The 21,626-nt window shown below is 40.4% G+C and overlaps 1 protein-coding gene across 4 annotated transcripts in view; it reads right to left on the minus strand.

Moving 5' to 3' along the window:
- CTNNB1 (catenin beta 1) overlaps positions 1-20,997 on the minus strand; it is a 38,752-nt gene extending 17,755 nt beyond the window's left edge. For 3 of the 4 annotated variants that reach the window (XM_070391539.1, XM_070391538.1, XM_070391536.1), the window contains exon 1: positions 20,816-20,997. The gene's annotated coding sequence lies outside the window, so the exon portion shown is untranslated. Of the gene's footprint in view, positions 1-20,208; positions 20,264-20,815 lie in introns of those variants that run through there. The other variant, XM_070391537.1, reaches the window with a different exon arrangement.
- Between the last annotated feature and the right edge of the window lie 629 nt (positions 20,998-21,626).

Genomic DNA, 21,626 nt, shown 5'->3' on the forward strand with positions numbered 1-21,626 from the left:
CCCCGCCCACCTGCCCAGCCTCGATCGCCCGATCGGGGCGGGCCAGCCAGACCTCACCCATGCACGAATTCGTGCACCAGGCTTCTAGTATCTAATAATACTTTTGTTCCTCCAAAACACCTAACATTAATGCCTTTGGCATTATCTTTTAATACGTAGGTGCAAAATGACTATTAGAATCATGAACTGTCTATAGCTAGAAAGGATTAGAATGCTCACCAAATGATCTTTCTTCATTTTATTCTCTTCTCTATCTTATCCATAAAGTAATATATATATTTAGTATTAAATGTTCCTTTGCCATTACCATAATGATATGCAGTCAATGACATTTTGATATATTTGGTATTTAAACTTACTGTTAGGCATCCTTTTAATATAAAAATCAATTCCATGTATTGTAGACCCTTATCAAATCCTTATCATCTGTAGTATAGCATATGATGTGTCCTTCTTGAATATTTAGTTTGTCCTTGCCCATTTCGTTTGCTATTCAAACAATGCTGAACAATACAAATAATTCTCTTAATTTCTCTCACCCAGGGATTGCTTCAACTACTGGATTAAAGGGCAAGAACTTTTAAGGCCTTTGATACATAGCTCCAAAATACTGATGGAGCATAAATTGATACAATTTTCACAGAAGGTATTATTGTACCCATGGCCAGCTTACCAAGGGCTTATCAGCACCAACTGTTATTTCAGACACTTTTTAATAGCTCTGTCCAGCCATCTAATGTATATGTCACCACCCTACTGCAAGTTTTTCTGAATTCTGAGAAAATGGAATGCTTAAAAATTTTTTGCTACACATATGTAGCTTTTTGGCTTCCCAGATTTTTTATGTAATCTTCTTTCATATTTTTATGGAGTATATGTATATGTTATACTCAAGAATTGTTTTTTAAAATACATATTTCTATTGATTTTTTACAGAGAGGAAGGAAGAGGGGTAGGGTAGATAATTAGAAATATCAATCAGCTGCCTCCTGCACACCCCCTACTGGGGATCGAGCCCACAACCAAGGTATATGCCCTTGACTGGAATCAAACCTGGACCCTTCAGTCTGCAGGCCGACGCTCTATCCACTGAGTTAAACCAGTTAGGGCATACTCAAGAATTCTCTTCAATGATCACTAATATAACACACTCAGGCCAACTGTGTATGTCTGAGAATATGATTTTATTCTTTAAAATAATTAAATTATGGTAATATCCTTTACATTTATGATATACTGTTAGTCTCACCAATAAATTTATGATCAGTGACACAATCCTAAAATAGTCCTGATCCTTCAGAAAAAACCCCACAAACTTTCACTTTATACAAAAAGCAGACAGATTTTCTCCAGTATATATTAATATTTTAAAAAACATGCTACTTCAAGGTACATACCAAATAGCCTTTCTCTACACAGGAACATTTTTATAATTTCCAAACATAACTGTATGCCATTTAGGTTAAAAAAACAAAACAATTCATAGGTAGTAAAAGTACAAATACATACTAACTTCCTAATAATTGGGGGCAAAGGGAATAGGGCTGAAAAGGGTATCAGAGATGGCTTCAACTTTTCAGCAGTTTTTGCTTTTTTTAAAAAACATGAAACAAATACAGCAAAATTACATCTGTTAATATGGGTGGTGAGTACACAGGTGTTTGTGACATTATTCTCTATACTTTGCATAGCAAAAATAACAATGAAAATAAGAAAATAGCTGTATATGAACATTTCAGATAAAAATAAACTCCAAATATGATTTTAAAATAACCTTTGTACTTCAATCTTTTAAAACAAAATGGAGTTACAAAAAAAAAAAAGACATGAGTACTTTATGTGCATTTTCTCAAATCATCTAAACCTCACAAACCTGAGTCTCAAATATGAGGATAAAATATTTCCATTTCCCTAAAAAGGGAACAGTCATAGAAGGCTAAACAGGCTACAGATATATTTTATAAAGCAATATAGCTATGTGGAAAGATTTGTTGCTATCACATCTTGGAATTGAGAATCCTGTTTCTCAAAATGAGTTCACAACATGATGCTTGGCTAAATACTTTCAAGCTGAGAACACTTTTTGTTAACATTTTAAAGACACTTTATACCCATTTTATGTGGATTTTACAGTGTGAATAAGGCTGCACAGAAAAGTTCTTAATTTAATTACATTTTTAATAAAAGCAATAGTTAAATTATATGCAAACTACTTTCCTAAATACAAACAGGATAGTCAGAAAAATATAATTACAAAAAGATTTCATTCAAAATAGCAATAATAAGGTCTTTTTGAGTAGAAAACTTTGTCCTATATAAAGATGTTAGTTTCCTCTTAGTTTATAAATTCAATGTACTCCCAACAATACTCTCAGATTTCTTTAGGAGTAATGATTTTGAAATACATTTGGAATGGAGGTATGACAGTAAAAAAAAAGCCTCAAACACGTATAAGATGGAACCAATTCTATATCAGATACTGACACAATATAAATCAATAGCATCGGCAATTAAAGAATAGCAGTATTGGGGTAGGAACGGATAAAAAACTATAGTAATCAGAAAACACCCAGATATAATGTGGCAATTTAATAAATGAAAAAGGTGATATTTCAATAAGTGAAAGTTGGATTACTTTTTCATCCTACTTTATATTAAAATTAAACCTATTACTAGTCAAATATTTACATGTAAAAAATAAATGAGATAAAATATGATATATACAAGCAAGGGTGGTATATACATAAATAAAACCATGGTCAAAAGCCCAATATAAGCATGACTTGAAACTCTGAAAACAAAAAAGAAAAGGCAGGTGTGTGTATGTGTATAAAAATTTTAAGTCCGGGGGGGGGGGGGGGCGGTCACAAATCCAGTAAAATTTTTTTAAATGCCACACTGGACATAAGACACATAAAATAAGATTAAAGGCTAATATTCATATGTATACACAGATCTGAGGACAAATATAAAAAAAATAGCTGGGAAAGGCAGGAAACATCATTTCAAAGAAAAGAAACAATAAATATACACATAAGAGTTTAAACTCATGTAGTTTTTGCTTATCAGACTGATAAAGATGGAAAAGATTAATGATGCCCATAGCTGATAAGGATATAGTGAAACTGGCAGAAACTTTTTGGAGGGTGGGCTGGCACTATCCATTGAATGTAGGTGTAAATACCCTTTGGCTTTAAAAAAAAATCCATTTTTATAATAGAAATGTATTCTGCAGAAATATTTACAGAATCATGCCAAGACGTCTGCACAGTAAAGCATTTACAGAGAAAAGGCTGGAAATTACCCTAGTACTTATCAACAGGGGAATGAATAAGAAATAATTTATCCATTAAGTGGACTATATATTCATCCACTAAAAAAATATTTAAGCATCTTTTGTTACTGGCATTGCAATAACCCGTGAATGAGAGAAAGAATCAAGGTCATACATCTAGTAAAGTCTGCATTCTACTGTTGGAGAGCTAGGCAATAAAAACAAAACAATTTAAAGAGTGAGAACTACTGTGAAGAAAATAAACAAGGTGAGAATACAGTGACTGGCGGAGGAGGAGGGCTAGTCTAGGTAGAGTGGGTAATGAGGGAGGGAGGGACATTTGAGCAGAGGAGGAGGAACTAGCCAGGTAAAGACGGGGCAGAACATTCCATGCAGAGAACAAGTGCAAAGGAAGGAATGAGCTGTTTCATAAAGGTACTAAGTAAGAGGTTACCAGTGCAGTAAGTTAAGGAACCATGAAGAGAGGTGGGAACCACATCAATAAAGATGTAAAATAAAATCTAAAGTGTGCTGGAAAGCCACTGGAGTAACATGACCTGTGATTTGGGCTTTTTAAAGTTTACTCTAGCATCTGTATGGGGGAAAAAAGGACCGTGAGGAACAAAAGCAAAACAGGGAGACCAGTTAGGAGGCTACTATAAATCATCCAGGTGAGGGGGCATAGTGGATCACTATTGTAGTCATTAAAAAGAATGAAAAAGGGCACACTGAAAAAATATTCAACATATATGTATTAAAGGATTTGCGTACTTTAAAAGTTTTTGCATATATTTGCAGAACCTAATGGATAGAATATGTTAGATATTAGAAATACTTGTCTAAGAAAATATTTTATATCATTTAGCCCCATTATGTTAGCCAAACTCTGAGAGACAGCATTAAGGAAATGTTCCTACGCATAAAATGGACTTTCTGCAAAACTACTCAGCCAATGATTAGTACCTCAAGGCAAAAACAAATTGCTAAAAGAAAAAAGGACCTATTCTTTAAAAAATAACCAATGTTTTCTAAAAATAAGGAAATAAAACTTATTGCAATTTTTTTATATTTAGGCAAATGGCACTGTATTTAATATCAATGAACTAGAGGCCTGATGCACGAAATTCATGCAAAGGGCTTGGCCCTCACAGCCCTGGCTTCGTCAGTAAGGTTGTTCAGCTGTTCGGTCGATTTGCATATTATGCTTTTATAGATTCCCTACTTTTTAGTTATTTACATAGATTTTCATTCAGTTCTTATTCTATTAAAGTGGCAGTATTCTAAGAATCAACTGCATTACAAAGTAATGCCAGCCTTCTCATCAAATTACTTATAGTTTCAAATAGTATATTTTTCTTTTTAATATATTTTATTGATTTTTTACAGAGAGGAAGGGAGAGGGATAGTTAGAAGCATCGATGAGAGAGAAACATCGATCAGCTGCCTTCTGCACACCCCCTTACTGGGGATGTGCCCGCAACCAAGGTACGTGCCCTTGACCGGAATCGAACCTGGGACCCTTCAGTCCTCAGGCTGATGCTCTATCCACTGAGCCAAACCGGTTAGGGCTTAAATAGTATCTTTCACAACATAATTTTAGGATGTTGCGCCTTGTAATATTAGGTAACCATCTAATTTCACCCTTGACATATCTAACAAGGTGGCACAATTAAATGCCTAGCAACTTCAGTTCTAAGCCTAATGTTATCTTATTGAATCTTCCCCTGCTGATAATTTCCCAAATTATCAGATGAAAAAACTGACTAGCAGCAATTAATGTAAGAGTATATAATATACGCGTATGGCTAATAAACTGCTCAGTTGAAATTCAAACCCAGGTCTGTGTAGTTCAATCATGTGCCCTTTTAATCAAATCATACCCCCAAAAGTTGTAGGCAAATAGTATTTAACAGTCAATATTGCAGATAAATCCAAGAGAAGGGTTAGCAATTTTTAGATAAAAGTATCATATGTACTACTAAAGAACTACTTTCTCTGAACAGTGACCACAGCAAAAACACATAAACACACACAAAAATAAACATATATGTATATTGCTAAGATTTGAATGATTACCAACTCCATACTTTTACTTTTGTGCCTAGTTATAGTACTACTGCTGACAAGAAATGTAGAATTTTCAAACATGAGTATATTATGCCAAGAAAATGTTAAGATTTTACTTCAAGAAAGTTTATAGATGTTAATCTCTAGGTTTAGGATATAGGCATAATTAATGGCAGGGACTCAAATGACTTCTAGCAGTAATGCATTGCTTTATATCCCATATAAACAATGATATTCCTTTTCTCCACTTTTTACCAAGAACGCTGACATTAAAAAAAAAAAATTTAAGCTCAATGAATGAACTGTGGGATGGCTGGGACTATACCTTTAGTTCCTCATTGTTTCCAAAGTACTAAGCACATATAAAGCTTTTAAAGATTTGAGGGACTGAATGTACCAGTAAGAAAAATGTTCAAAAAGTAGAGCAAATAAAATGTAATATGAGTTAGAGAGCCAACAATTACATACAACCTAAGATACTTCGTAAGTGCCTTTAGGAACATGAAAGACTCGTGGAGGAAGAAAGTGTCTCATCTAGAAGGGAGGTCAGCGCAAACCTTCTGTATAGAGCCAGAGGGTAAATATTTCAGGCTTTGTAGAGCATAAGCTCTGTTGCAACTATTCAACTCTGCTGTTATAGTACAAAGCAGCCACAATTATGCACACCAATAAAATTGTATTCACTGAAATTGCAAATATAGTTCCTTGAAATTTCATGTGTCATGAGATATTATCCTTCCTTTGATATTTTATCAGCCATTAAAAAAAAAACATAAAAACCATTCTTAGTTTGCAGATCATACAAAAACAGTTGATGGCCAATAGTTAGCCAACCCCCTCATCTATTTAACACTACGGTGTCGGGTGAATTTCCCGCCAAAATATAAGATGGCGCGGGCAATTATTTAGGTTTCCCGCGCAAAATCAGGGATTTTTATGATACCTATTACCCCAATGGGTATGAAACGGTTCGCATACGCAGGTAGGTATCTTTGTGAACGGCAAACAAACAAATATTTGGTAATACGCAGTTACAATCGGCCCGAGTTTACACGTTTCCCGCACTCCACCGCAAATCTATATGAACCGAGTTAAGACGGCTCCCGCGGAGTACACGCAATTCACGCGAGCCGACTTAACTCGTTTCCCGCACTCCAAGTGTTTTAATACATACTTCTACTAAAAACTAAAGGCAAGTTAATTTATATTTTAATTAAGTACATTAAACCTAAATGTGACCACTAGTAAGCAAAAGGGTTTTTAAGTGGGTTGATATATTACCAAGAGAGGTCAAACACCTTTTTTCTACAGTATTTTAAAAAACTGGTTTGTGTAAAAGATAAATGAGAACAAATGGCATGCGAAAGCCACATCAAGATCATGTATTTGCAGAAAAATACCAGGCCATTAAAACCAGGAAAGTAGTAAACCAGAATATGGCCTCAATACAGTATTTAATCCCTCCTTATCAGCAGGGGATAAGTTCCAAGACCCCCAGTAGATGCCTGAAACCATAGAGTTACTAAACTTCAACTCTGCCAGAAATGTGGCAGCAGCTTCTTCATCAGCAGACGCAGTCTTTCCAGTAATTTTTATATTTCTCAGTCCAAACCTATTCATCACTTGGTTTCATTTGTTTCAGGGGATCCGTTGCTGAAGTTTTCGTATAGGCTCAATGCTTTCTGGCCCAAGGAGTTGCTATCAATCGGAACACATTTTCCATGTCTTCCACCTACAAATTTAATGCCTTTCCCACCTTAGCTAGGCACTTATCACTCACAGTGGCTGCAACTTTTTCAGTTTGAGATGCAGCAAAACCAACACGAATTTCTTTTTCCTTCACTTCACACATACAAGATTTGTTCTTACCATATATCTTAGCAACCTCAGAATACAATTTTTTTCTTTCCTTATTAAGCTGAGAACTCTCATGTTTTTACACTTAAAGGAAACGCTTTATGGCTTCTCTTTGTCATGTACAAATTATCAGTATCATTAATCTTGAGCTTTAGAGCCATCTATAATAATAAGAGCGTAAAATGTAAATCGACCGGACGACCATCCAAACGACCTTCCAGACGAAGCAGGGTCTGAGAAGGCCTACTCTTGCACGAATTTCGTGCATCGGGCTTCTAGCTATTAAATAAAACTAGGGTGACTTGAGCACAAGCACTCCATACTGTGACAATCAATCTGATAACTGAGATGGCCACTAAGTTACTAATAAGCGGGTAGAGTATACAGAGTGGATACGCTGGACAAAGGGTGACTCATGTCTCAGGCAGGATGGAGTAGGACAATGCAAGGTTACATCACTACTTCAGAAGGGTGCATAATTTAAAACTCACAAATTTCTTACTTCCGGAATTTCCCCATTTAATATTTTTGGACCATGTAACCAAGAACACAGAAAGCAAAACTGCAGGTAAGGAGGACTACTATTTACTGTAAAGATTTCCAAGCTTGCTTGAAGAACCCTTTAAACTGGCAATCAGATCCTTCCAATAAATCGAATGTAACTTTTAAAAATACCCATGACTAGGCTCCATCCCCATGGTAATTATATCAGTAAAGCTGGGATAGGACCCCTGTCATTGTATTTTATTTTGTTTGTTTGATAATCCTCACTCTACGATATTTTTCCATTGATTTTTAGAGAGTGGAAGGGAGGGAGAAAGAGAGAGAAACATTGATATGAGAGAGACATCGACTGGTCACCTCCCGCACATGCCCCAACCAGGGTCGGGGAATCCAGCCTGCAAATGAGATACATGCCTAATACCGGAATCAAACCTGGGGACCCTTCAGTCCAAGGGCTGATGCTCTATCCACTTAGCCAAACTGGTGAGGGCTGGCATTGTTTTTGTTTTGTTTTTTAAGCGTCATACATGTTGCTGACATGGCTACCCCGGCAAAGCTCTAGACAAACTATATGATCCACTCTATATATAACAATAGTAACCCAAGTTTAAACAAAACAAAAAACAAAAAACAACCAAAAACCTGGTACCACAGAGTAACCCAAGCACCAGCTCCTTTAGAAGCAGCTATTCATTAAGACAACACAGAGCCTTACTTAATCTTCAACAACCTCTGTCCCCATGGGCTAGGCCAGTGATGGTGAACCTATGACACGCATGACAGAGGTGACACGCGAACTCATTTTTTGGGTTGATTTTTCTTTGTTAAATGGCATTTAAATATATAAAATAAATATCAAAAATATAAATCTTTGTTTTACTATGGTTGCAAATATCACAAAATTTCTATATGTGACACGGCACCAGAGTTGTTACGGTTTTTCAAAATGCTGACACGCCGAGCTCAAAAGGTTCGCCATCACTGGGCTAGGCATATCAAGTTTATGTTACTCTCACAAGGAGACGGACATTTTACTGTCTTTGACAGCCTTACCATAGTAACAGACCTCATAATTATGAGGCTTTCTTATATTTAGGAAGAGTAATAGAGTATTTCAGAAAGTAGAGCTAGCTGGCTAGGAAGCTTTTATTTTCAAAATGTGCCTGCTTTCATTATCTCAATACAAAGAACTTCAAGAGGCAACTCTAAATCTCTCTTCCACTGTGATTCCAAAAACACACCAATAAATGAGTCATAACCTGGCACTATATATGCATGACCCTTGTGGTGATATTGTTTTCTCAATTTACCAAATTCTGATATCAATCAAAAGAGATTTTTCTGTTCCACAAAAAAGCTTTCCCACAATTCCTGTATTTACTCAATAGTTCCAGGACACAGCAATTCCAATAGCATAAATGCAATGTATGTACAGATTTCATTAATTTATTCAACAAATGTTTATGCAACTGCCACATGCCAGGAGGAGGTATAATAGATTCTGGGTATACAGTGGTGATTAAAACAGAAATGGTACTTGTGTTCTTGATAAGGAGACAGACAACTGAATAAACAATTACAAAAAAAACGGTAAGTGCATAAGTAACAAGTGGAAGAAGGGAATGGAATGACATAAGAACAAGTGAAAGGTCTTAACTTTGAGCCCCCATAGGCTTCTTGAGGTTGGTAACCTTCAAACTGAGACCTGAAGAAGGATGCAAAAGAGACAGTATGTAATGAGCAGGAATATTCCATAAACAAGAAATAGCATGTGCAAAAAGCCCAGCATCATGAAAGACCTGACCATCTTTTAACAACTAAACCTTGAGACAGAGGGATTCAACTATAATGGGAAAGGGTGAGTGCAACAAGGTAAGGTTGAAAACAGGCAGGTCACACGGGCTCTCTAGCCCTTGGCAAGAAATGCATTTATTTATTCTCAGTGCCACTGGAAGTCCAGGAAAGGCTCTAAACAGGTGAATCACAAGATCCCATTTGAGTTTTTAAAAAGCTGGTTTTTTTGCTATAATGGAAAAAACTAAAGGGGAAAAAAACAAAGTAGAGAGACCATCCATAGGATATCCTTTTCAAGCTGTAAAGGGCACAGAGAAAAAAATGGGCATTAGATAGAGGGAAACAAAGACTACCCAGTTCTAGAATATTTACCTGTTCAACAAACCTTTATTGAGCACCTATAACTTCTAGACACTGTTTTGGGTACCAGGAATACAAAATCAGGAGAAGTCCCTGAGAGGAGGGTAGGAAAAACAAGTAAACAAACATTACTACTTGCAACTATGACTAAGTGCCACACACCAAATAAGAGAGTAATCTGATAGAGTAAAATGGGTGAACAGGAGGGCCTCAGTGTGGAAGTCATAGAATATATTTGTTGCTATTGGGAATGATCCACAATGAGGTGATAAGATTTAAAAGTCATTTACTCAACACATTTACTTTACCAACTACTATGTGCCATGATTCTCAGTATTAGGAATAAAACAGTGAAGGAAACAGACAAAAAATCCCTTTTTTGAGCTTACATTCTGGCTCTCCTTATCTTGGAACACTGCATTTCATCCAGTGACAGAGGAGAAGGTTAAGAACACAGTCACAGATAGGGAAGCGTGCAGGAATTTTTCCTATTCAATATGTTTAGTGAAATAGAAAGCAGTGGCGTAAGATGAGACTGAGAATGATGGAGGAGGTGTTGGAAGGTTTGAGAAGAGAGAAAAAAGTATAGTCATAAAAGAGGGTAAACTAATATAGCCCAGGGACCTCTGGGCATGAAGCCAGGGAGAGACAGGTTGTTGAGTGTGTGTATAAGAAAGTGATTATAACTCAAGGTGAAATTTCAGCTGGGTTGAAGTGAGGGATACTGAAAAGATTAGATGGGTGGATAGACAGACAGACTATAGGTTCCAGCGGGGTTGATGGACCGCTGGAATTGAAGTATTTACTGGAAAAATAAGAGTGGGGCACTTGAAATGGGATTGGAGAGGGGAGGAATTATTGGTAAAAGTCAAAGTATTCTAGGATATGACAATGGGAATGTGTGGTTGAATCAGAGTGAAGAGTAAGACCAGCAGAGGAAAGAAATCAAGGAAAAGAGGCCACAATATTGGAAGCATCTTCTGTATCCCTGTTACTCAAAGTGCCAGACCATAACAACCTAATGAGCTTGTGCCACATTATAAATTGATACACTGACTGCCTCCTTCATCAAAAGAAAAAAAGTCTTGCAACAGAGAGGGCAGGGGGGAGGGAGGGAGGGAGGGAGGAAGAATCAGGTGAACTAATGAACTAAACCATGAACTTAGCGACATTGGTGTTTTAAATTCTGGCACAAATCTCTTATAGCAATTCACACTGGTAACAAACAGTTCACAGGCCAGATGACATTCTGAGTAGTGGTGCTCTGCATGGACCCTGAAATCACCAAGAACCAAGAATTATGACAGAAATAAAGGTGACAGTGAAGCTAGGAGCTATTAAGTGTTCAAGGAAGGAAGGGAATATCCAGGGGAGTGGGTGATATAATTTGAAGGTGTAAGAGTCAGAGCTTGAATATCTGGAAAAGAATGGTCAAGAAGTGACAATGAGGAACAAAGAAGACACTTTACCTCTTGATTCTAGAGAAAAAGGTATGCATGAAGAGAACACATTTACCACTTGAGAACTGCAAGGGAAGTAGATTGAAAATAAAAGGGATTTGCTGACAACTATGAGTTCTAGAAAAAACACACAAATGGATTTCAGGAGATGATAAAAGGTGGGAGATGGAGACCAAAATAGCAAATGGAGAATAGAATCTAGAGGTAAGGAGAATACAGAAGAGCAAGGTACAACTAAAGGAACAAAGTCCCTAAAACACATACATCAGGACTGACCTCTGACCAGAATATACTTCCTCCATTTATAAAGATGGACCTTCAGTGCAGATTGAGAATAAGAAAGTAAAGGAGGTACTGCCTAGCGTCTGATTGGGGAAAGGGAACTAGCTTGAGGAGCAGAGAGAAAGTCTTTCTTAGACCTTTCTAGAGAAATGTAATATGATCTGAGGTGCATTACACCAGTAGGAGAAACTGGAGGCCCTTTACCATATAGTCTTGGCATTTTTTCAAGCATGATTAGTAAGTATTCTTACCAAAAAAATCCAACTTTACTAGTTCCCAGCTCCAACTTATCAGCAATACTATTTTAACTATCATTATGCTACGTCATGAGTGACCCATGGGCTTTCGGTATTTCGGACTTCTAACCCTTTGAACTTCTAGCCTGTTATTTCTATTTCTGTGGGAAAAGAATGGCTGACACAGGATCCAGGAAAAATAACAGCAGAATTAAGGCAAGAAATAGTGACCAACAGAGGACAATGAGCAGATAAAAATCTTTGGACTTAAAGACGAAATGGCCCAGCTGGTTTGGTTCAGTGATAGAGCGTTGGCCTGTGGATTGAAGAGTCCCAGGTTCCATTCCCTGGGTTGTGGGCACGATCTCCAGGAGGGGGTGTGCGGGAGGCAGCCAATCAATGATTCTCTCTCATCATTGATGTTTCTATCTCTCTCTCTCTTCCTCTCTGAAATCAATAAAAATGTATTAAAAAACACACACGAAATGAACCTTAAAATTAAGCCAAATGCCAGAAAACTAAATTTACGTATCTATCTGTAGTGTTATGTCTGCATACTATGTTTCCTACATAACATTGTCTACTTTTGTATCTAAATGAACTATTAGATATAAATCATTTTTGACATCGCTACATTCTTGCAGTAACTCAAAAAAGAATTCAGGTTTCCACATTAGCACTGTCTACACGGGGGAGTGGAACTCTACTTAGAAACCTCTATAGTTAGTTGGATTAAAAAATATTTTCAAGAAACCCTTGTTCCTCCCTTATACATGTGGCATTCATTGAGTATATGCAAAACTTCAAAGACAGACTCACTCCCTACACCCTTACCCCCAAACCACTTAATTATAGTTAAATTGGAAGGGGAGGCAGTTTATAACCACACCCCTCTAAGCAGTAAATTACTACAATCATTTAAGATCATCTTCAAATTAAATTCCCAAGAAATTTTTGCAGTAAATCTAACTTCTAACACTTTTATATGGCTAACATACAATTCAGTGTGTATACATTGTACATATGTCACAATTATTTCAGCTACCATAAAACCCTGTTAAAAGAAGTTTCTTAAACTAACCCTTCAGCTTTTGCACATCTTTGACTTCCTAGCCAGATCAACTACCAGCATTTAAGATAAGATTAATTATAGATGAGACTTGTCTACCATGAGGACTGATAGATATGAAAGAACTTAAAGAGGTTAAAAATATCATCTTTCCCACTCCAAATTTTTTAAACTACAGTAAACCCTTGATTTTTCAGACCTTGTTTAACAGACCTCAGATCTAATGAACAAAATTTCAGGTTGGTATGTTATATGTGAAAATTAACACCCTGTTAATTTTAAAATGTTTTTAAACAAGATTTGCTTATAACTAAATTGAGTTATTTTTTTATTAATTCAGTTATTTTTAACAAATTTTAGCAAATAGGCCATATGTTGGAAAAAACACTATAGTAATTTTGCCTACATAAACAAATATTATGTATCTACAGCTATAGTCTACATATTTAAATCCCAGTCACCGCTCATAAATAATGTTCTCTGATTAGCACGGGGTCACAATGCATCAAGAGCAGTAACTGGCTCTATTGTCTCAGGGAGTGGCTTTCTGCAGCAGCTGTAACACCTGCTGGCCCATGTCCCCACGTGTGCGAAGCCACGCCCCAGCCATGTGCATTGTTTTATTGAGGTTTTACTGTACTTGCTTTAACACACCCGTCACAAATCAGATAAAAGGAAAATATCAGTCCAACAACATGTAAATTACGAAATTACAACTAAAACCATGAGAATATTAGTGAAGATTTATAAATTATAGATATGGTTTGTCTACATGAGGACTGATAAATTGGAAATAAAGAGGGGAGCAAAGGGGATGAGCTATGAAGCAGTTTCATCCCAGCATCATCCACCTGTTCACACTTTTCAAACTGTTATGGGGGACAGGGAGGAGACTTTTCAACAAGTTCAAAAGAAACCAGAGGCAGGAAATTTCTGTAATATTACAAGAAACTTTTCAGTACCTCCGTCAAGTTACACGAGAATTGGGTGACAGATGACGGGGTGAGTGTCACTGGGATAAATGTTTTGTGGAAAGTCCACTGATTGGTTTTGCTTGCATTCTACACCATCCTATATAATAAAGAGCTAATATGCTAATTAGACAGAACAGCAGAATGACCATCCATGCGACCTTCAGGATGAAGCCGGGGCTGACAGGGCCGGCCAAGGCAGGCGGGGCTGTGAGGCCTGAGCCCCTTGCACAAATTTCGTGCATCGGGCCTCTAGTATCATATAAAAACTGCAGCCTGTAACACTAGTTTCAGATGATGCTTCTTAAAACCAGTGTTGGCCTACAGTTTGCATTTCCAGTCCACTTAAACACCCAACTCTTCTAACTCTGGAAATGAAAAACTTTGCTCTAGCAGCTAAAGACTTAACCAAAATCTATTTAATTGACTGCATAAATTTATTCTGACCAAATAGCAATATGTCATTAATTTAAGCAAAATTTATATTCAATTAGTTTTTCATTATCTAAACTTGGTTTTTAAATTTTGGGTCTAGTCTGATAATAGTTTGTCTTAGAAATACAGACTTTGGCTGAAAACCAGAATATGATTTAAAGATGTCAATAAAATTTCAGGCTGACATGATGGTGTATACACAGCAAATATTTGTCTAGCATTTTAAGTGTCTTCACAGATTAAGTTTGAGACCACTTTTTAAAAAAAGACTATAAAAACGATCCTTAAGATGATCAAGTAATGAGCAAATTGTTATTTCTTTCTCCTTTTTCTTAACCCAAATCACCTTAATTTCTAAACTTGAAAGTGCAGGTTTCCCAGATTTCACAAACAAGTTAATATGAACCTACTTTTAAGTTCCCAATCTATAATTGATTGATACAAGGCATTTTCCAAATGCCTAAACATGAATTATTAAAAATGTTATTTCCTAAGTTATATAAATCCACAGAATCATATTATCCTGTCATTTATTAGAAACATTATTAAAAAAGATGAACTCCAAATGTTACAAACTGGAGGTATCTTCCTGCCAATAGTGTATTTAATTTATGCTGAATAACATCCTAAAACATGAATTTCATTCACCAACATGTGCAAATCAAGCAATGCACATTAATCTGGATTTCCTGCTTCTCTTAGAGAAAAAACCAGATGATGTAGCAACATGAACTACATTTCCATCTATATTTCCACACAATGGCTGGGAGCTGCCAAAGATTGGCTGCTTAGATGGGACATGTGCTCTCCAATTTGTTGTAATCAACAGAGTCCTAGTTACCCCATACCTGCCTGGCCCAGGAGACACTGAGTAGCCATTCCACTGTAGTATAAGGTCAATCCTATAGTTTGTGAATCTTACTTTAGTCACTTATAAATGTCAAGTTGATGTACGCTATATTAATGAAGCCAATTTCAAAATAAATAAATAAATAAATAAAATACATGCCTTATAGGTAAGCTTTATGTACCTAATTTTTGAAGAACTTTCAAATCCATTTTCCTATCTCATAAAATCTTGGAAAACTAAAACAGAAGCTATTCGACTCAGAGACAATAAATGCTGCATCATCTTGGACATTACTCAAATATGATCCTTTATGAAGGACCACAATCCACTCTGAGATAATCACTTACAGAACACAATTGAGACATTCTTGCCTCCTTGTTAAAAAATATCTATGATACATTTCTTAGTCAAAGATCATTATCAGTGATCCCACAAAATTATATTCAATTCCAAGAGCAAAATGGAGCAGTAAGACTTCATTTTCCTTCCCTACTCTCTCAACTTTTAAATTTCATTTGAACTGCCCATATAACAAAGAAAAATAAATCTAAATTGAGAATTTTTCATAAAATGACCATTTGACTTCCAAAGGCTTAATTTATAATAGGTTTAATGCTTATTACTAATCAGAACCCAATTAGAGATAACTATTTTCAAAAAATAATGTTACCAATAGAACTAGCAAGAGCTTTAACACAGAACCATAGAGAAAGGTTTTTATTGAAAACTTGACAGGGCAGGCTGGTGGCTCAGTGGGTTGGGCACTGTCCCATGCACAAGGAGGTTACCCATTCTATTCCTGGTCAAGGGCACAAGCCTAGGTTTCAGGTTCCATCCCCAGTAGGGGTATGCAGAAACAGCCTATCAATGTTGTGCTCTCACACTGATGTTTCTCCCCCCCCTCTCTAAAAATGCATAAACTATTATTTAAAACAAAACAATTGGTGCACCACAGCCCACAATTACATACAAATGAGACCCTATAGTCAGGGGTGAGCAACCTTTTTGTGAGTGCGTGCCAAAACCAGCAAAATCTCTGACTCAAAATTCTTCTGCGTGCCAACCCTAATTTTTTGAGAACATGTTACGCCTACTTGTTATCTCTTAAGGTGTATGTATGCGAACCTTGAATAATAAAATTCATTCGAGTGACAAAAACACAGTATATGATGATGAAAAATACATTTATTTTTTAATGTATACATGTACACTGATAGTCCGACAGAAAACTTTCTGACTCCGTTTGATATTATCAGTGGGACTTGTGCTGCTGCATCACTGATGACAGAGATTTTACATCAGGTTTATATTTCATGACCTTCAGAGATATGCACGAGCTACTACTTTCATCCGTCAGGCTACTCCTATTACGAGACTTAACAAAATTCATCACTGAGAACAAAGACTCACAATTGTAAATGGAAGATTATAAGAGAGGGTTTCGCGTGCCAGGGGTTGCCCACCCATGCACTAGGGCATTTTCTTCTAGCTGATTCAATTAGCTGTTTCTGTGTAGAGCAGTGGTTCTCAGCCTTTCTAATTCCACGACCCTTTAATACAGTTCCTCATGTTGTGGTGACCCCCAACCATAAAATTATTTTCATTGCTACTTTATAACTGTAATTTTGCTACTGTTATGAATCGTAATGTAAATATCTGATATGCAGGATGTATTTAGGCGACCCCTGTGAAAGGGTCGTTTGACCCCCAAAGGGGTAGCGACCCACAGGTTGAGAACCGCTGATCTAGAGTCGAATACAGACATATATTCATCAATAATATAAATGAGCTAAGCACTGACTCATGTTTTACTGTGTAACTCATTTTACACAAATTAGTAATTCACTTCATTAACTTTTTCTGAGAATTTGTTTCTATAATTCATTAACATGGTTAAACATTAAGTTTTACTCCCAAATTATTGAGTTTTTTTGTTTGTTATATATTTAGGCTGAACTGCCTATTTAAAGTGACAAATAAAATTTTAATCCCTAATTTTACTCTGACCTTTCTGCTGCAAATATTGGTTTAGATGACATTTTCTCAAGCCAACCTTTTAATGAGCATTGATATGAATAAATTACTATTCTAGAATTCAAAAGGTTCCTTACTGATGCTTTCTCTTCATAACTACTCATAAATATACTCCACACAAACTTACTAGGGGGGAAAATCACAAGCATTACATTATATCCACTGGAGGGCACTCAACATGACCAAAGCATGCAATAAAAACATGCCCTAACACTCTGCTGCCATCAGGTTCGAGAGAGACTTTGGGAGTTGGGAAATGTCGCTTAAGAGAATAGATGCCCACAATTTAAAAATTCAAAGAAAGGTAGTTGGATTCTAAAAAAAAGGATTCCTAATGTGACTGATTTTCTCTTTTAAAAGCAGCTTTTTCCTTCAGGAGAAAGCAGATTATAAACATACTTCAAGGATAGCAGGGTTCAGGTCTCAACAGCCGGATCTAAGTTTCAAACTAAGTCAGGCTCAGTCTTGCATGAAACACAAAAGCAGCATTCTTAAGTTAACAAAGGAAATGAAGAACTTTCTCCTGAGTTTACATCATGAAAAACTATATGCGTTAAGTCCTACTAATTTTCAATTAACACAAATCACCTATTTTCCTTTTGTGGAAATTAGATATATATTTATTTTAGCCCAATATCCTAATTAATCTATCACACTCATAATTAAAACAATATTATGTAAACAATAGTCTGTTAAAGAATGAGCCCCGATTCTGCAAATTAGGATCCCTTCAATGAGGGGTAACAGGAGGCAATAGCTACCTGCTCTGGCTAAGAAGCAGCTCCTAGTGTGTGCTTACCACATACTAGTACTTCAATGGTATAAAAATGTTTTTAGTAAAAGCTGTTTCAACAAAAATATTGTATTCCCAAGAAAAAGGATACCAATCCCCCCCCAGATTAATACAACTAATTTTTTCAAAAACAATTATTACAAATCAACATGCAGCATGACAAAAGAGTTGCCGATACTAGAAGTTCGCCCTGCGCACTCATCCTTTCTGCCCTGGGTTAGCAATCACACATGCTTCCAACCAAGCTCGAAGTACAAGCTTAATAACATTTACCTTCCTAGTCATCTACAATTATTGATTATCAGTAATTAGTAAACCACGAAAGAGAAACAAATTCATGTTATGACCCAACAGATGTTTTGTTTCTTCAATAACTAAAGTTTCAATTGGCTGATTATACTTATACAGTCCATTTCTGGGGTTTTATTTTCACAGCTACTTATAACTTATAAAAGAGAGATATTCAAACTTTTGAATTTTCCATGTCCATAGTCTAAACATACTTACACTCCTCTTCCCACCTCTCCCAACAACAAAAAAGAATATCTGCAGATAGTTCCTCCTATAAACCACACCTCAAAATACCTTTGAGAAATTTGCTGAGGGAGAGGAACTAACTACCTATGAAAACAGAACTTCATTAACATGGACAATTTTTATTCCAATGACCACTATTAACAATAGGAAGCTCTATTCACAGTTTAATATTGGAATATATATTTTTCTACATTATAATCTTGGTAAAGGAAGTAGTCAGATAATGAGTTCAAAAGAAAGCTTGTTGAATGCCTCTTGACACATCGATACTGTTGTTTAAAGCTTCATTTTTTAAGCTAGCCACCTTATTTTTACAAACTTGGTTTTTCCTGAAAGCTATTTAACATGCTGTTCTGACCTCTGGGAAAATCTCAGGCCTGGGACTCGACAAGGACTTTAAATTACATGCTACACTAAACTTCCTAATGCAGTTTTTTATTTTCCCCTCAAGGACTTCAGACTCAGTCTCAGCATTCCTTTAATCCTACAGAATGATCTGCAAGTTTTTCAAGTTACTTTTGCAATCACTTCAGGGCCTTGTCCTTGCATGAGGCCTTCAAAACAAAGACTCGGTCAAAATAATGAATACGGGGTGCACGTCAATCACATTGTGCGAAAGGATATTATCAAATAAACCTCAATGGTACTTTTCCAAGTCCAGATTTTGTGGACTTTCGTGTAAAAGTAAAATCAGTGTAGTAGCAGCCTCCCAAGTGTAAGTCTGTCCCTAAAGGAAGCGGATACTGACCAGCAGCATCACGCGAGGAACACTTGCAGCCACGCCGAACATTTCCTAGAACGAAGGCTGGTCCCCACGCAGACAGGGGAAGGTGCTGCGTGCGCGCCAGTGCCAATAAAGAAGCGCTTTCTAAACTCCAGACCAAACACTCCGTAACTTAGCGACCCGACACCCCGGCCTCGACTTTACCCAAGGAGAGCCGTCTCCAAGTTGAAGTCTAGCCTCAGCCCCTGCTCCGGGCGACACCACGCTCGCGTTTCCCTGCAGCCACTCCTCGATTTCCTCCCGCCGACCTCTGCATACCAGCGGCCGGGCCCCCTCCATTCAGCGCCAGGCGGGGGGAGGGGCGGCCACGGGCGTCGGGGAGACACAAAGTCGGAGACAATGCTCCCTGCGACGGGGAGCGGGGAACCGACGGACGGCGACACGCCGTCGGACACGCCGCCGCCGACGCGTTCAGGACGAGCGCATTCAGCCGCGGGCGGCGAGGACGGGACCTGGAAAGTCTCCGTCCCACGTCCTCGCTCGCCACCAGACAACACACGGGAGGAAGAAGTTGCGGCGCTGGGATTTCACTTCGCCAACTGCGTCGCGAGGGGGGAGAACATTCGCTCCGCCGCCAAGCAAACGGGCTCTCAACGCCCAGCTGCGCGGCTCCAAGACCCCGCGAGCAAAGTCATCTCCACGAACAAATGCTCGGAGCCGCCCGAGGCCGAACCCCGTGGGGCACCGGACGAGGAACAGCACGCCAGTCGCCCCCGCCCTGCTTGGCAGCGGGTCTCACCCCCACCCCCGAGGACCCCCGGTGCAGGGCGCGCCGCTGTCGCCACCTGCACGGACCCCGGACCCCGGGGTGCACACCCTCCCGGCGCATCGCCCCGCTGCACTCAGTGTGGCTCCCCTCGGAGCCCAAGGCTTAAAGTTGCTGCGGCTTCAATAAACTCACACAGGCTGGGCACGAGCGAAAAGACGAAATCCTCTCGAACACTCCTGACCATTCGTCCCGAAGCCCGAAACACCGAATCCGGAGAGAAAAGTCCACCGACCGGCCCCATCCCCACGGCAGCGGGGACTTGGGGTGGCGTCCCAGGCCCCGCGCCCGCACCCCAACTCCCCGCTGGGAAGGCGGAGCCCCCCGGCCCCACCCCGCCCCCCACCCCGGCCCCGGCGCATCCCGAGGCGCAGGGTCCCTCCCCCAAACTCGGCCGCGGCCGGAGCCCCGGACGGAAACCACCGGCCCCCGCCCCAGCCCCCCGCGCCGGCCAGCCCGGCTCCCGGACGCGCCCTCGCTCGCGCGCGGCGCCCCCTCCCCGCCAGCGGCGCCCCCCAGGGCCCCCGAGGAGCCGCGCGACCGGAACCCGGGCCCGGTCGCCGCCCTCCGCCCCCGGGCGCGGCCCCTCCCGGCGCCCCCAGCCCGCTCCCCACTCCGGGCCTCCGAGCGGCGCCGGGCCCGGCTTCCCGGCCGCTGCCGGGACCGCGCGCCCGCGACGAAGTTTGGCTCCGAAGAGGGAGCGGGAGCAGCCCCGGCGGGTAAGGAAGGGAGCGCCGCGCACCTCAGGGGAACAGGCTCCTCCCGCCACGGGCGTCCGGCCGTCCTCGGCCTGCGGTGGCGGCTCGGCGGGGACTGGCGCTGCTCCTCGGACGCTCCTCCGTCTCCGCCTCCCCTCGCTCGCCGCTGCCGGAGCCGGTCTAGCGCGACTGCCACGGACCGAGAGGCTTAAAATGGCGCCGCACAAGGACCTCTTATAAGTCGCGCAGGCGCCGCTGTATCCTGCCGCCGCCGGCCGCGCGGAGCGATCCGCCGCGCGAGGACAGGGGCGGGGCGCGGGCGCCGGAAAGTAGTCCCCGCGCCGCCGAGCCGCCGCCGCCGTCCCACCGCTCCGGGCCCGGGCGGGGCGCCCGCGCACTCACCGGGCGCCCCTCCGTACGGAGCCCCGCGGCTGCCGGGCCCTGGGACCCGGGGGCAGCTGGGGGGAGTCCGAGGGGCGGGGAGGGGGCCTCCGGGATCCGCCACTGTCCCGACCCCGACGCCCCGGCCCTGCGCGTGCCCCGACCGTGAGAGCGGACGCTGGGCTTGCTGCGCGCTGGCCGCAGCCCGCGGGAGGCCACATCTCGGCCCCGATCGTCGGGGGGCCCGCGCGGGGAGCCACCCCAAGTCCTCGGAGGACGCGGAAATGCGCGGCCCGCCCGGCTCCTGGCCCTGCGGGTCGCGGGGACTCCGGCGGGTTAGGGCTGCCGTCGCCGCTGCGGTCTGGGCCACACACCCGCTGCAGGACGTGGCTCTGCCCAGCTGCACCCCCTCCCACCCCCCAACCCCACCCCCCACGGTCCGGATCGTGGGTCCCGCATCCCAGCTGGGTGCTC

This window comes from Myotis yumanensis, unplaced genomic scaffold (genome assembly GCF_028538775.1).
Source record: "Myotis yumanensis isolate MYYU_CA2020_CCGP unplaced genomic scaffold, mMyoYum1.0.hap1 SCAF_14, whole genome shotgun sequence".
Classification (NCBI taxonomy): Eukaryota; Metazoa; Chordata; class Mammalia; order Chiroptera; family Vespertilionidae; genus Myotis; species Myotis yumanensis.